The sequence below is a fragment of the Eschrichtius robustus genome, chromosome 9 (assembly GCF_028021215.1).
Source record: "Eschrichtius robustus isolate mEscRob2 chromosome 9, mEscRob2.pri, whole genome shotgun sequence".
Lineage (NCBI taxonomy): Eukaryota > Metazoa > Chordata > Mammalia > Artiodactyla > Eschrichtiidae > Eschrichtius > Eschrichtius robustus.
The window spans coordinates 67919074-67933010 of record NC_090832.1 but is presented as its reverse complement, the minus strand read 5'-3'; the positions used below and the strand labels follow the sequence as shown (position 1 = coordinate 67933010).

General features: G+C 42.2%; 1 protein-coding gene across 2 annotated transcripts in view; it reads right to left on the bottom strand.

Moving 5' to 3' along the window:
• The window catches only part of BACH2 (BTB domain and CNC homolog 2), a 360151-nt gene that overhangs the window by 268351 nt on the left and 77863 nt on the right, over positions 1 to 13937 (bottom strand). For both annotated transcript variants that reach the window (XM_068551454.1, XM_068551453.1), the window contains exon 2: positions 7575 to 7687. The gene's annotated coding sequence lies outside the window, so the exon portion shown is untranslated. The remainder of the gene's footprint in view (positions 1 to 7574; positions 7688 to 13937) is intronic.

Sequence of the window (13937 nt, the reverse complement as noted above, 5' to 3'; positions counted from 1 at the left end):
CTGCAGTAGAAATGACCGTATAAAGGGTGAATTCTATGTTAACTCAGGAAGCAATTCTCAAATAGCAGGTGTATGTTTTACATACGTTTACACACACAAGTTCTATACATGCACACGTTTTAAAGACAAATGAGCATAAACACACTCAGTTAATTCTTTTAAGTTTGTCTTCTCCCTACTTCATGCCAAACTGACCATCCTCTAGGTTACGATTATCTTAATCTTGCCCTCCCTTACCTCTTAGAAGGGAACTGCATTCCCGTTTTTGTCCTAAAAATTCACTGACTTGCCCAGTGAGATGCACAAGGAAGAGACTGGAGGTCTAATTTTCTCATTTCCATACACCCCACATTCAGCAGAATTTGACTTACATGTAACCCAGGTGCTACACCAGCCTTGTGCCAACAATGTTTCATTTAGCCACACAAATTCTATAAAAATAAAGTTTTTAAAATAAGGAATAAGGGCGATGTTTCCTTAACGATGTAGGAGGTGAGCACAGATGGGCTACAATGTCCAGGGCACTCCTGCTCAGGGCCCAGGGCCCAGCTTCTCTGACTGCCGAACACAGGACACAGGCACAGTCTAGACTCCTATCTGAGAATATGCTTAAAAATTACTGCAGACCCTAAAGAGCTTTTGTTCACGTCAGTAATTTCTATCAATGTTTTACTGCATTAAAAATTAAAGCTGAGGGCTTCCCTGGTGGCGCAGTGGTTGAGAGTCTGCCTGCTAATGCAGGGGACACGGGTTCAAGCCCTGGTCTGGGAGGATCCCACATGCCACGGAGCAACTAGGCCCGTGAGGCACAACTACTGAGCCTGCGCGTCTGGAGCTTGTGCTCCGCAACAAGAGAGGCCGCGACAGTGAGAGGCCCGCGCGCCGCGATGAAGAGTGGCCCACGCTCGCCGCAACTAGAGAAAGCCCTCGCACAGAAACGAAGACCCAACACAGCTAAAAATAAATAAATTTATTAATTAATTTAAAAAAAAAAATTAAAGCTGAGACATTTTTGGAACATGAAGACACAACCACACATTCCAACAGCCGTCATAGGGGTGACGTCATAGCATGTCATGTAGCCCCTTAAACTGTATTGTATACTTGAGAGAGAGTGGAAAGGGCAAAAAACGTCTCAGTATTATTATGAAAATAGTTTTGACCTTGCAGGTGGCCCATGAACAGGCCCTCCAGGGGTCCCCAAACCACAGCTTGAAAACCACTGGTCTAAACTTGGGCACATCAGCAATATCTTGAATAAGAGGATATAATGAGTAAGAGGATGTAACAGCCATTTAAAAAAATTTGAGCCACTGAATCAGAGGGCAGTGTCTTTTTCTAGAGCATTTCTGTACTTACTACTGCTTCCAAAACATCAGTACATTAAAATGCTCTTTCCTGGCAATATGTCAAAGAGAATGACTCCCAAATTCAAATCTCTGTTTGACCAATGGCTCTGTCTCTTTTTCATCCACTCATTAAATATCTCCACCCAGTTGTACCTCAAATGCAAAACAGCTAAAATAGCATTTATTTTAAAATGCTTGCTTTTTTCTGACTGTCAATCATAAGTACAAATACTTACTATAAGAAAGTTGAAAATATAGAGAAAAATTTGTTAAACAACAGACATTTATTTTCTATAGTTATGGATGCTGGAAGTCCCTGACCAAGGTCAAGTAGGGTTGGTTCCTGGTGACAGCTCTCTTCCTAGTCACCTTCTCACTCTTTCCTCATCCGGCCTTTCCTCAGTGTGTTTTCCAGATGGGTGGAGGAATGGAGAGAGCTCTCAGGTGTCTCTTCTCACAGAAAAATATTTTCTTAAATAAGAAACATGAATACCATGTACCTGTCTTCTGAGAAAACCACTGCCAGAATTCTGGGCAATATCTCACAGTCTTTTTTATCATGTATATTTTAAAAATACAGTGAAGTTCATATCTTAAAGATAATTTCATGTCTTATTTCAAAACACTATTTTTAGTATGAAAGAATGCATATTGCTAAAGAAAATATAGAACATACAAGCAAAAAGAAGATAACGCTCTTAATACTTTGATGTGTATCTGCAATCTTTTTCCTGTGGGTAGCCATGTATCTTTTTTAAAAAAACAAAATAATGATCAAACTGTACATATTATTAAGTAACTTGCCTTCTTCACAATTTATTGAGAACATCTTTCTATATTATCAAATATTACTCCATCCCTCCCTGTCATTTTTATTGTATGGATGTACCATGGTTATTATTTTTAAAAAATTACTATTATAACAATATGTGATGAATATCTTAGCTAAATTTTTATACACATCTATGACAATTCTTACTGAGTTCTAGAAATAGGAGTTTCTGAATCAAAAGGTGTGTGTATATTTGAGGCTCTGATACACATTAAGTCCCTTTGAGAAACGTGTTCTTTCATTAACTGTCAATGAGACAGCCTGCCAGTCCTATTCGTACCTTTGATGAGTAACCTTTATGAATCTTCATCAATTGTAGAAAATGCCATCTCGTCATTTTAATTTGTCTTTCTTTGATAACTGTTGAGATTGGATATTTTCTTATATGTTATTTGCTGATCATATTTCTTCCTTTATTGGTTTTATCTTTCTGTTCTTTGCTCATTTTTATTAGAGGAATCACTCTTATCTTACTAACTTTCAAGAATTTTACATACATCAGCTAAGTTAACTCTCTGTCATATATGTTATAAATATTGCCTGGCTAGTCTCTTGTCTTTTAGGATAGTTCAGAATGTCTTCTGATGGAAAGAAATCTTTAGGTTTTAAACAAATACATTTTCTTCCTTTATCATTTCTGCCACTAGAAATTAATAAGGCTCTCCTTATTCCAAGATCATTTAAGTTTTGTCTGTATTTTCTTCCATGTCACTGGTTTTCGAAGGGTGTGGTATTTCTCCAAAGTCTGCCAGGAGGGGAACTTGGCCATTTGCTTTCAGAAAAAAAGCAGTAGGGACTCATTAAATATAGACTGGTCATTGGGTGAAACCACCCAGAGTGTCCTAGAAAGGGGAGGAGAGAGATCTTACATGTTTACTATCTACCAAATCCTATCCTGCATCCAGTAACTCTGTTAACTTGCTCTTCAAATAGAAAAAGTTTCAAATGGAGAAAGTTTTAACATTAGGTGTATGTTTAAATATTAAACTCTGGGATGAGACGACTCCTCGCCTTGGCCAGAACAGAGGCTTTGGACGGCAAAGACCTTTGTTTTGTTTACTGGTGAATTGCAAGCATGGTGCATGGTACGCAGCGGGTGCATGATAAATGTGTTGAAGGACCTAGTGTTGAGTTATGTGTCTGCCAGGTGTTAGGTGACAGAACCAACGGTGGTGAGTTCTGGACTTCCCTGCTTCATATTAAAGAGTTGCAAAGTAAGAAGAACTCTAAATGAAGGCAGAAACTAAATTTCAGTGTTACTCTTCTGTCGACTGTAGAGATTTTGATCTGAGTGTAAAGGTGAAACTGCCTCAAATCTGGCACAGTAAGATATGGTGTTGAAAACTGGAAAATATTCAGCGAAAAAATTGTGTTGGGCATATAGTAAGCAAAACAGTGGCATCCACCCATCAAGAGAGATAAAAGACACTACCCTCCTTCATTTGATGCTATGGCGCTTGTCCAAAGCAGTAACAATCAGATTTGGCTTTATTGGAACATGACAAGCAAGAAACAGTTCTCAAGAAGATTCACTTTCACTGTGTGTGTGTGGGGGGGAGGGTGGAGAGCATTCTGTGCAATAACGGAAAAATCAATTCTTTTTCAATCAGATGGAGTGTCCTCACAAATTCAAGGCAGAGAACAGCATGCGATGTGCCTTCATGAGAACGATGGCCATGAGGGAAAGAGTTGAGGATTGTAATTCCAAGGTTGCTTTCAAGAGCAGAATGTTGTTCCTGTAAGTGTGCTTTTGTGTCTACAGTGGCATGTACTGAATGTACACCATTCTGCCCAATTGGCCTCCCCAAAATCCCATCCTGTTTAACTTGCCTCCCGTTTGGCTATGATTTGCTAAGTAACACACTAAAATCCTCTCTTTACAGCATGTTAACATATAGATAACACATATACATACGAAACACTAATCCTTCTTGTTAACAAAATTTATAATATATTATATATAATAAATATTTATACCTATTAACAAGAGAATAACCAAGAAAATAGAAAGGGTAAAGAATTTGGACAAAATTCAAAGTTAAATTCTAATTTTAAAGTTTTCGATCAATATTAAAGATTGGAAAATCAGCTCTTGGAAAAAGATCCAAGGAGAGTATGAAAGTTGGAAGGATGGTCTTCAAGTCTGCATAGGGCCGGGGAGAAGGAGAGCCCTGGGGAAAGTTGTGCACCCACAATTTCTTTACCATGTAAGGCTAGAGCATAAAGCCCAGAATGTACAACCATTAAAGTCTGTTTACAATATTTAAAAGGTGAATAGACGTGAAGGTGTCCACTCTGTATAAACCTACAGGTTGGGTATCAACCTGACATATCCCATGTACACCAGCCTCCGGAAAGGGCCCCAGGTTCACAATGAGCATTGTGGCTGGGAACGCCCTCAGAGTGCTGGCTGTCTGAGGGCTGGAACTGCACCCCTTTCCTGGTGTGTTCCCAGATCCGGGCACAGACTGAAGTTCCAGAATATGAGGAATGAAGGCTCTACCTGGCTGCCAGCAGTTCACTGACAGGTTATCCCGTTAAAATAGTTAGACAAACTGCCAATTCCTGGTGCCCTGTGGCCATTCCCGTGTTTTCTAGAGTATCGTCTCCAATTGACCCAAAAGAGAGCTGTCAATGCCTAACTGTGGTCAGAATTGCCCTGGTGCATCCGAGGAACAACACTGGACCCTCGGATGCTCCAGCCCCCTCCCCATCTGGACACCTCCCTGATTAAAGTGTCTCATAACTAGCTGGGGTTTGGGAAGGAAAGAGAGTGATTACCGTGTATGTCCAAGGAAGTGGAAAGTGTACAATTCAAATGTCTCCAGCTTTCTGGGAACACTTCTACTTAGAAAATCAATCACACCCACAAAAATATTTCCAACGTTCTAACTTACATATCCTAATTGATGAGATGACTATCTAGTTTTATTTGTGCTGAGATCTGTTTCCTCCCCAGAGGGTGACCTATTTTTTTTTTTTTTTTGTCTTATGCCAAGAAAACCATAAGAAAAATGCTGACCTATGAAGGTTACACATCATGCTTAATCACCACTTTAAATTAAAATAACATAAAATAAAGCATTCACTGGGTCACTCGGGCAGAACATAACCTCCCAAGCAACAGACACACCTACTGAGACACTTGAAATTTCTAAGGAGTCTGGTTCCCAGCTGTGTGTCAAGAGCCAAACCATGACATCAGGTCTTGCGTTACCCCGGAGAAACTTAGGGCAGGGCTGAAACAGCATACTGAGCCTGCCAATCTGAGATTTCCCAAGAGCTGTCTTAGCTTTTCACTACACCAAACTGTCAGTGATAGAAGCCAAGATTTGCAGTGACCGCCGTGATGGATCTCCTCTCCTCCTTGCCCTCTAATTATGACTTTGGGGAACAATACCTGCCTATCTAGGATTCCAAAAGCTCACTCCTCAAAGACTGTTGGAGGGCATTATGCTAAGCGAAATAAGTCAGAGAAAGACAAATACTGTATGATTTCACTTACATGTGGAATCTAAAAAATACAACTAATAAATATAACAAGAAAAGAAGCAGACTCACAAATATAGAGAACAAACTAGTAGTTACCAGTGGGGAGAAGGAAGGGGGGAGGGGGAGGGGAGTAAGAGGTACAAACTATTAGGTATAAAATAAGCTACAAGGATATATTGTACAAGATGGGGAATATAGCCAATATTTTATAATAACTATAAATGGAGTATAACCTTTAAAAGTTGTGAATTACTATATTGTACACCTGTAACTTACATAATATTGTCCAGCAACTATACTTCAATAAATATATATATATAGATAGATTTTTAAAAGAGGGTAAGTATTGAAGCCAGAGGGGGGAAAAGGTCAGCAAAGTTTTCCTCTTCTTTGGCTTGGCTCAGCCAAATGAAAATCTCTCAAAAAACAATTGCTTACTCTTTTCTGGTTTCTTCTGATGGGGTAAAGCAGCTGTGCCCGTGAGAAGGCCAAACAAAGGGCCATGAGAAAAATTACCCCTGGAAAGGGGATGTTAGTAAAACAATCTCAACAAGCTACATGGGCTTTCTAAAGCCTAGGAATTCCATAATCCATTTTTAAGACCAAATCATCTAAAAGCGCTGGCCAACTCCATCACAACCCACGGTTACCTCTTCTTGCAGTCTCTGGAAATGTCTCTCCCCTGTTTTAAATCCTTCAGTGGCTCTCAGAATGCAACCCTTCCCTCCTTCTCTGGGCTCACATCTGGCATCTTCTCCCAGTAAAGGTGTTCTCAACCAGGGCATTTTCGTCCCCTCAAGGGACACTGGCCAATGTGTGGGGACATTTTTGGTTGTCACAACTGAGGTTGGGGGAGAGGGATGTTACTAAACACTTCCAATACAGAAGACAGCCTCTCACTACAAAGGATCACCTGGTCCAAACGTCAATAGTGTCAAGATTGAGAAATCCTGCTCCAGTCATACCAAACTCTGTTGTTCTCTACACACGTCAGACTTTCTCATATGCTTTTGTGCCTCTACATAGGTTGTTTCCTTTACCTGGAATGCCCTGCCCTACTTCTGTGTCCAAGAAATGATCATGTATCATACAGAATCCAACTCAAGATGTCACCTCCTCTATACTCTCCTATCCAGATCCCCCAAAGTTGGGTGTCCCTTCTGTGCTTCCACAGCTTCTGGTACACGCCTCACACTAGCCACAGTGCCCCCAAATCGTCTGTCACCTGCTGAAGGTAGGACCTAAGCCCCATTCATCGTTTATCCCCAGAGTGCCCATCCGGTAATCAACTGCTGCATGCTGAATCGATCGGGGAATAAAGTGGAAATGTTGCAGATGCACCCAAGACTCTCTGGCAACAATGTCTAAGGGACAAGAGTGTCCCCAACACTAAAAAGAACAACAGCAAAAATTGATCAAATGCTCATAATGTAGACAAGGACTATATTAAACACTGGTACACATATTAATTCACTTCATCCTTATAACAACCTGGTGAGGTGGGTACCATTAGCATCAACATTTTACAGATGGGGAAACTGAGGCTCAGAGCACTTAAGCCACTTTCCCAAGGTCCTCAAAGCTAGTATCTATAAGAGCTGATATTTAAACCCAGGTAGTTTGGCTCTAGAGCCTCAATCTTCCAATATTCATGCCAAGGCAATTACACTAACAACCAACATCTCAGCTGCCCAGAGGCCTCTGATAAACACAGCTGACAACTCTGGAAGACTACACCACCACCAGTCCCTGTGACCCTGCCTGTCAACACTGCTTGCCAACCTCTGGAATGCTTCTGGCAGGAGATGCAACCTCCTCACACCACAGAAAGGTATCACATACCCAGGGTAAATCATGGTACCATAAAGACACAAAGGATGAGTCCCCAAAGTACCTCTTACCTTGTTCATGCTGTAGGGACTGCAGCAAGGGATTAGACATGTCACAATGCAAGGCAGCTCTTAAAGATTCACCTTGTTCCTGTAGACGTCACTTCCTGAAGCAGACAGCTGCACTGCAAAGACAAAGAGGATATCCATCAGCCGGTGTTCAGGAAGGCCCAGAGCAGTCCCGTGTCCAGTGGAACTTTCTGCCATGATAGCGAGGCTCCGTGCCTGTGTTATCCAATATGGTAGCCACTAGCCACATGTGGCTACTGAGCACTTGAAATGTGGCTAGTGCAACTGAGGGCTGAATTTTAAATTTTTATGTAATTTGAATTAAAGTTCAATGTAAATAGACACATGTAACGGTTAGTGGCTACTGTACTGGACAGTGCAGGTCTAGAGAGTCCAATCAAGAGTCTTGAGGCCATAGACACTGGGCACGCCAGTGTCCAAGGAAAAGCTGGATATTATATGCTCAGAGTGACTGCAGATACACAGGGACAAGAACACTCATTCATTCGATAACTATTTTTTGAGTCCTTACTAGGTGCTGAGTACTGAGGATATAGTGACCAGTAAGCCAGAGAGGTCAGTTATATAAGGGTTTCTAGTGCGGGCTTTGGCCTCCTTAGGAAGGGAAAGGATCTAGCATGTGACTAGCGTGTATGCCAAACCTAAATGCCTTCTGTGCTGCCCACAGGAATAAAGGAACAGACCAGTTGGGACTTCCCTGGCGGTCCAATGGTTAGGCCTCCGTGCTTCCACTGCAGGGGGCGCGGGTTCGATCCCTGGTCAGGGAACTAAGACCTTGCATGCCTCATGGCATGGCCAAAAAAAAAAAAAAAAAGGAACAGACCAGCATTTGCTGGAGCCTGATTGTACCACTGTCAGAGCTTAATAGCTAGAACCTTTCACAGAGCTTTTTGGGAGGAAGTGTACCATAAAAGAATTCAGGAGTTCTGTACTGTGGGCCTAATGAAGCAGATGACCCAACGTCTCCTCAATAAGGAAAGGACCCTTAAGGAAATAAGGGTCCACGTTTTTATCCACACTATTGGTTCTTTAGGTAGGTCTTTTGATTCATTTGAATTACATTTTGGAATTAAACAGTCATTGTTCACTTCCAGGATTCTTAATTTGTCAGACATTAAGAAAAAATACAGAAAGAAAATATCTTCAACCACATAATTGGATTTGTAGCCTTTTCCTTTGAAAGATGTTTCTGGGTGGATTTGAGAGGAGAACAAAACATGTAAGGTGCCTTATAATCACCTTATTCTTGTATTATTTTTTTCAGGTTGCATCTAGGAAGGATTTATATATCTGAACCTTTCCATAAAGACTGGAATTTGAGGTTTAAGCGGAACTGCAGTGCTTTAAAAAATATATTATTTTCAACTATATTAACAATATAGAAAATGTTCAATAGAAAAAGGAAGAAGTACTCAGAATCCCACTAGCCTACCATCACCTTTAGTTCTTAGCAGCCAGCCTTGGTCTGTCGGAGAACAAGACGCATGTCTGCTGAGTCGAGGGCACAGAAGTCCAAGGCTGTATTCTCCATATTAACATCTTTCACCATTAAGAAAGTGATTTTGCAATATACATTTTCAAAAGATAAACTCCTACTTCGCACACATTACTATTCTTTGAATACAATATTATTATAAATCAGAAGATAGGGAGAGGAAACTGAAGATCACTCCCTGGCTATTTGAGACACACAGATTCCAAAGAAAATACCACATTCAGTCATAGCAATGACATATTTTCACAATGATGTACAACATGGAGAGACCCTGGAATTCTGACTCTGTAGCCTAAACTACATCCAAACGCCTTCATCTGTACGTGAGGCCTGAGTAATCACTGTTTCAAAGCCAAGAAAATTCAACATCTAATTCTAACCAATCTTAAAGTGACTGAAAGAAAATTCTCCATGTAACTTTTACCTTTGAATTTCCAGAAACAGATGCTAGTGAATTTCTGGGTTTAAAAGTAGAATTCTATACATGTTAATTCCTTTTTGACATATGCATTTGATCTGTTTCAAAACTATAGCCCAGCACTTAACTGGGAAGTTTGTCCAAAAGCCTGGCAGAGATGCCTGATGTCACAATTCCATTCAAATGGACACAGTGGTATCAACACAGGAAAGGTGGGCACAAGGAGATAATAACAAACAGACAAGGATTCTTGAACATAATTTCCCCAAGGAAATCCCACCCAGCTCCAATCACTCCACCATCCCCATTCCCTCAGAACTTGCTTATATAGTTTGCACTTAACTAATTTTGGATCCTCTCCTGTTCCCCACCCTCACCAAGTGTTCTTGTCTCATTTTCATGTATGTTGGTTCTATAACGAAGTCAGAGTAAAAACTCTTCAAGGGAAATATTAGTCACCTAGAAAGTTCTTAATAAATATTATGAATAGATTTTTTTTCTTCGCTCTCACTCACAGAGCCTAGGATGATGTCATGACTCTTAATGTAGGACCTTAAAAACGATGTTGATAATTGTTGCAAATTGCCTTCAGGGTTTTCTTAAAAGAGGAAAATCTTTTCATGTCCAGGATCATAAATCTTTAAAAAAATACTGTTAAGAATACTTTACAGCTATGCAGCGCTCAAAACTGTACAATGCACTTTTATATTAATACTCTTATTTAGTACTGAGATCAATCTGAGTGGTAGTTTTCCTAATTAGGAAACCAGATGCAGAGAGGAAAAAGAATTCTTCTTAGTCATGCTATAGTAGGCAGTAGACCCTGGGCTGGAAGTGACTTCACTTTAAGATACTACAGAATTAAAATACGTTCAAAGACCACCAATAAAAAAACCTCCCCCAATAAAACACACATACACACACTCAAAGACCACCATTAACACAAAACACCTCAGCAAATGGATGACAGAATTAGAAATTGGGTCAGTTTGCTTCTGGACAGCAACAGAGAAGACCGGCCTTATTCCATGAAGTTCTTTCGATCTCCTTTGAAACACAGAGAACCTCGTTGTTTTATAGCCAATTCAGCTTATGAAGAAGCTTAGAAAAATCCACAGCTTAAAAAATGAGACTGCCTCTTAAGTATAAAGCCTTAGAGGAAAAGATATCAGAGTTACCATAGTGGAATTAAGGGAGTTTTCTTCTTTATTCTATTTTTCAGTGTTTTTTTTTAATGGTTCAAGAAGCTGGATTCTCCTGATACTAAGCGAAAGGAAAGCACAGATGCCTTTCAAGGGTGGCTGGAGAAAGCCCATCCCAGAGGCCAACGCGTGACTTCCATTCAGTAGCTCCTAACAGGGTTGGCTCAACAAAGCCCAAGGTCAAGCTGAGGCATCTAAAAGGTTAATGACATGCAATTCGTCTTTCCAGGCGGGTAAAGAAGTGTGGGTAAGCAGGGAGGTGGTGACAGGGTACGTGTAAGAAGAAGAGAGCAAAGAGAGAATGAAAAGGAAAGGTGAAGGCTACAAAAAGAGGAGAAAAGCAAAGGGCAGGCGAGCCAATAGAGCCCTGGAGACAGATTCAGTGATGTGGCCGAGTGCCCCTTGCCAGCTGGTCCTCACTGCGGAAGGGACCCAGAGACTCAGGCTCCTGATGACAATGCCACATCCTATGGCTTCTCTGGGATTATACACTCTCAGGGCCCGGGTGTCAGCAAGTGGGAGTTGGAGTAAAGTTAAGCCTGGGCCTACCTGTTTCACCACTATTTATTTACCACCAGTCTCCACCCACCATAGAGAAAAGCCTATGTCACCTGGATCGCTGATAATGGAGTAGAGAGGTACATGGTGAGAACAGCATAAGCCAACTTTATTCTCTTCTCCTTACTCTAAAGAGAAGCTTAGACATGTCAAAGGGCTGGGGGTGTGTGTGCGTGTGCGTGTGCGTGTGTACTGCGCTATTTCTTGGCCCTTGAAAATACAACTAATACTTACTACCAATATAGGAATCAATGGAATATGATGAGCTGGGCTTTTCTCCCCACTCCAACTCCCGCACCCCCTACCAAGATGCTCATTCTAGAAGCCTTTTGTGATACAACTCAAAGCTGGGTAGCTCAGGCACTTCTATGAGAAACGCGTCAACAGGAGCCAGCCATTTATACCTCACAGTGTCCAAGTTCCTTCTGGCTTTTACATATAACACACCCTGAGGTCAGTCTGTGGAATGGCCTCCAGTCCCTTCCCTCCCACCACTGAATCCAGCAGCCTAAATGAAGGGCTGGGGCATGAGGACCCAAGAGCTTGTGGGGAAGGAATAAGGGAATAAAAAGACAAACAGGTTTTGGAAAGAAAGGGAGAGCAAGCAAGATGATAAGAGTCTAGAAGAAATTCTCTAAATCTAGGACTCAGGAGCTTGGGAAACCACATGAACAGATGAGAGAAAGAGCCCTAATATCCTCCACCTCAGGGGAAGTAAATTTCATGGGCTGGAGTAGTTCACATGTCTCTGAAGCAAAGTCCTGACAACCTTCAAGTGGAATCTCCTTGTGCAAAACTGGAAAATGTAAAACCATTTAATTACAGACAGTCCAATCCCTCCCTTCCACAATAAGGGGTGTGGTGCTGGGATTAAAGGATCCAAAGGTGAAGCAGCAAACAGACCCCTGTCCCCTACCCTGAATGCACACACACCTCCCAAGTGGCTGTCTCCTTCCATTCTTCCTGAAGAAGCAGCAGAGGGACCAGAGCAATGCTCCCTGAGGAACTTCTTGAAGGTCCTTCTCCATCCTCAGGGTTACAGCAGACACGTGGCTCTGGTTCTTCAGGACCTCTGTGCCCTTGTTACCCCCAGCTTTAGGCAGCAAACATGCCATACCATGGTTCTGCCCCAAGAGACAGGACAACGCTGGCCACCCTGCCTTGCTCCCCTGTGCCCTGCCTTCACGGCGTGCCACAGAAAACATACGACCCTAGCCAGAAGGATGAGAGCATCTGGCCACCGAACATCATCAGAAGTCTTCTTCCCCAAGGAAGGGGACAGGCTAGGCAATTTGAAAATTAATATTCTGAAATACTAACTAGCATATGAGCTACGTTTCAACAGGAAACTGTGATAAGGAAGAGGAAATGAAAGGATTATAAAGGAGAGAGACACTCCTGGTAACACAAAAAAAACTGCCTTGAGAGCCAGACGGGGAGTAAGTAGAGTGCTAACAGTACAGTGCCAAGGGGTAGAGTGTCAGCTGCTTTCAGATGACCGCTTCTGGCATGTATGCTGGGGGTTCCCCGTACATAGTCAAATCCTAAGCCAGGATATCTAAGTTCAGCGCTATCACTCTATAAAAGATCAATTTCAGTGATTTAGGAGTATCTTAATTAAAGGCACAGTACAGAAGAGCTCCCAAGAGGGGGCCTGGTTCAGCCTACTTCTCTTGCCTGGGCGGCTATTTAAACCAGAGGACACAAATTCAGATGCCTAAGGGGTCAAGAAAAAATGAGATGAGGGAATAGGCCAGAGAAGACAATGAGGAGTAGGGGGACTGGAGAGTCTGCCACTCAAGTGGAGCTCCAAGAAGGTAGGAACAAGGTACGTGGCCCCAGAGCTTCTGATATTCAAGAAGGACAAAAATATTGAGAGAGGGGCTCCCCTGGTGGCGCAGTGGTTGAGAATCCGCCTGCCAATGCTGGGGACGCGGGTTCGAGCCCTGGTCTGGGAAGATCCCACATGCCGCGGAGCAACTGGGCCCATGAGCCACAATTACTGAGCCTGCGCGTCTGGAGCCTGTGCTCCGCAACAAGAGAGGCCGCGATAGTGAGAGGCCCGCGCACCGCGATGAAGAGTGGCCCCCCGCTTGCCGCAACTAGAGAAAGCCCTCGCACAGAAACGAAGACCCAACACAGCCAAAAATAAATAAATAAATAAATTTAAAATTAAAAAAAAATATATTGAGAGATTACGTAAAATCACATGCTTTTTCAACGTTGGCAATTGATGTTAATATTTTGGAAATCCCGTACGGGTTGGATTTGGTCGGTCAGGTTGCACCTGTTGTTGTACACCTTTCATGTCGGTCGGGGGATTCTTTGTTCCTTTAAATCTCCAGGGCTGGTGGCTCCCAGGCTGTCTCCTGACCCTCTAGGGTTGTACTGCTGTGGCTTCCCTGGGCACAGGGAGCCCAGTGGGAAGAGTGGGCAAACCAGGGATGATCAGGGGCCACATCAGTCTGTATGTCAACTCTGCCTCTTGGCACTAACCTTCTCTGAGTCTCTAGTCCTTCATCTGTAAAATCTGGGTAAATTCTTTATACCTCCTAAGATTATTTTGAGGATTAAAGGAAAACATGAAGAAAGTACTGGATGCACGATGTTAAAAAAGATGAGGCTCTTCTCCTCTTCCTGTTTCCCATCACCATATCAATTACCCTACTGGA